Here is a 2,140-nt window from a genome sequence, read left to right on the forward strand (position 1 = left end):
ATGGTTAACAGTTAGGCTAAGTCCAAGTGGGAAATCACGAGGAGAGTGCAAGTCCAGTGAGGGCGGCAACAGCCATGAGGACGCCATCGTCTTCTCCAGCCACCGTAACCCCAAACTCCGCCATAGTTACTGGTACCCAGCAGGCCTCCATTAATGTTGAATGAATGAATGACGGCGTGGCAGTGATGGTCTCAGGGCTACAATTCCCTTCCCACTCTCCTCTGCCTGTGAAACCCTAGCTATTCTAATTCAACATATGTGAATGGAATAAACATCTCCCTTATCTCTACAGTTTGTAATGGAATAGGAATTGGTGAATTTAAAGACACACTTTCCATAAATGCTACAAATATTAAACACTTCAAAAATTGCACCTCAATCAGTGGAGATCTTCATATCCTGCCAGTAGCATTTAGAGGGTGAGTAACAGATCAAGTTACTGGTGCAGAGAAACACAAAATCCACTTTGTTCACTGGTGACATCGTTAATAATCATTTCGTTACTTGTTTCAGTGACTCCTTCACACGTACTCTACCTCTGGATCCAAAGGAACTGGATATTCTAAAAACTGTAAAGGAAATAACAGGTGTGTGCAGCTAATGTATCCCATGAACATGAACAGAAATGGGTGTTTTAGAGAGAGAACTGGTAGCTGCATTTTCTTTTCTCTCAGCATCATAAAACATTTCTTCTGAACTTCTACCATTAATGACTAATGACTTCTTTGATAGTTTTCATGATCACAGTTTCCCCTGCGTGTGAGGGGTGAACACTTTAATCAAAGACTTGAGTCATTCCTGATGTTGTGTGAACATGTCTAACTCTCATCTCCTCGGCCCTGGCCGGCCGTCCTGATGACCCAGTGACTTTTGAGGGTGGAGGGAAAAGAAGGGCAGACTGCACCTCATGTCCCTGCCCAGCCACCAGCAGGCATTTGTCCAATGCCTGCCATCAGAGCTCCCCCGCCTTCATCCCTAAAAAGGGAGTAATTAGACCTAAATAACACGACTGTTTTGAGGATTGGAATTAAGTAAGGAAAATATGTGAATCTCCTTTGTGTGATAACAGCTCAGACGTGGCAGCTGCCATCAGGAGCAGAAGCAGGATGGGTCCACAGATACGGAGCCCAGCCTGGCTGTCAGGGCCATGACACCACAGGATGGCCTGTCAGGGGGAGATGACTGGCGGGAGAGATGCAGCGAGGGATGGGAATTCTATGGGAGAGTCAGATGCTCGCTGTACAATTGTGCCTTGGCTTCTATCTACACATGGGTGTATACTCAGTGAAGATAACAAAAAGAAATCATATCTTCACCTCTCCTACTCATACTAGAGTCTCTTGAGAATCCTAAAATGTCTCATAAAAAAAAGACATTTCTAAGTGGTGGGTGTCGGAGCCTCTCTTTTGCCTTTCTAGGGTTTTTGCTGATTCAGGCCTGGCCCGAGAACAGGACTGACCTCCATGCTTTCGAGAACCTAGAAATCATACGTGGAAGAACAAAGCAACAGTAAGTTGACCTTACCCAAAGCCTGGTAGATTATTTGTTTATCTATTTTCAAAATAAGACCCAACGAAGAGTTTGAAAGTAGACTTATACAGCTGTTACGAAGATGCCCCAGAGAGCTATCAGGTATCCTCCAGCCAGCTCCCACCACTGTTAACCTCTCACCTCCACGTGGTTCGAGTACGAAATGAAGAAATTAACGTTGCTGCAGTGCTGACTCCAGCACCAGACGTCACTCAGACTTCAGCAGTGTGCCTGTGAACGCCATGTTGCACCTGGCTGTTCTGTCTTCTCAGTCCCTTCCAGTCTACAGCAGTCCCTGCGCCTACTCTTACCGTCTAGAGCCTTGACAATTTTAGAAAGTCCTGGTCAAGCGTTCTGTAGGGTGGCTGATGTTTTCTCATGATTCGATTGAGGTTGTGGATTTTTGGCAAGAAGAGCACTGAGATGACATGTCCGTCATATCAGAGGGAGCTGAGAGACTTTTTAACATTAAATATTTTGTTCAGGATTTTCACTTCTCCAACTCTAACAGCGAAATACTCACATGTAAGCATCTATAATATAGTAAGAGTAATAATGAGTTTTGTGACAGGGAAGAGTTTGAGAATCTCTTTGACAAACCTGCCTTAGA

At 44.7% G+C, this 2,140-nt stretch overlaps 1 protein-coding gene and 1 long non-coding RNA gene across 2 annotated transcripts in view; both read left to right on the forward strand.

The window, feature by feature from the left end:
- EGFR (epidermal growth factor receptor) overlaps nt 1-2,140 on the forward strand; it is a 157,594-nt gene that overhangs the window by 151,510 nt on the left and 3,944 nt on the right. The gene's annotated exons all lie outside the window — the stretch shown is intronic.
- On the forward strand, nt 16-1,659 carry LOC117803187. The gene is made up of 3 exons (XR_004626886.1): nt 16-419; nt 514-587; nt 1,419-1,659. It is a non-coding gene; the product is annotated as an uncharacterized LOC117803187 (long non-coding RNA).

The sequence above is a fragment of the Ailuropoda melanoleuca genome, chromosome 1 (genome assembly GCF_002007445.2).
Source record: "Ailuropoda melanoleuca isolate Jingjing chromosome 1, ASM200744v2, whole genome shotgun sequence".
Classification (NCBI taxonomy): Eukaryota; Metazoa; Chordata; class Mammalia; order Carnivora; family Ursidae; genus Ailuropoda; species Ailuropoda melanoleuca.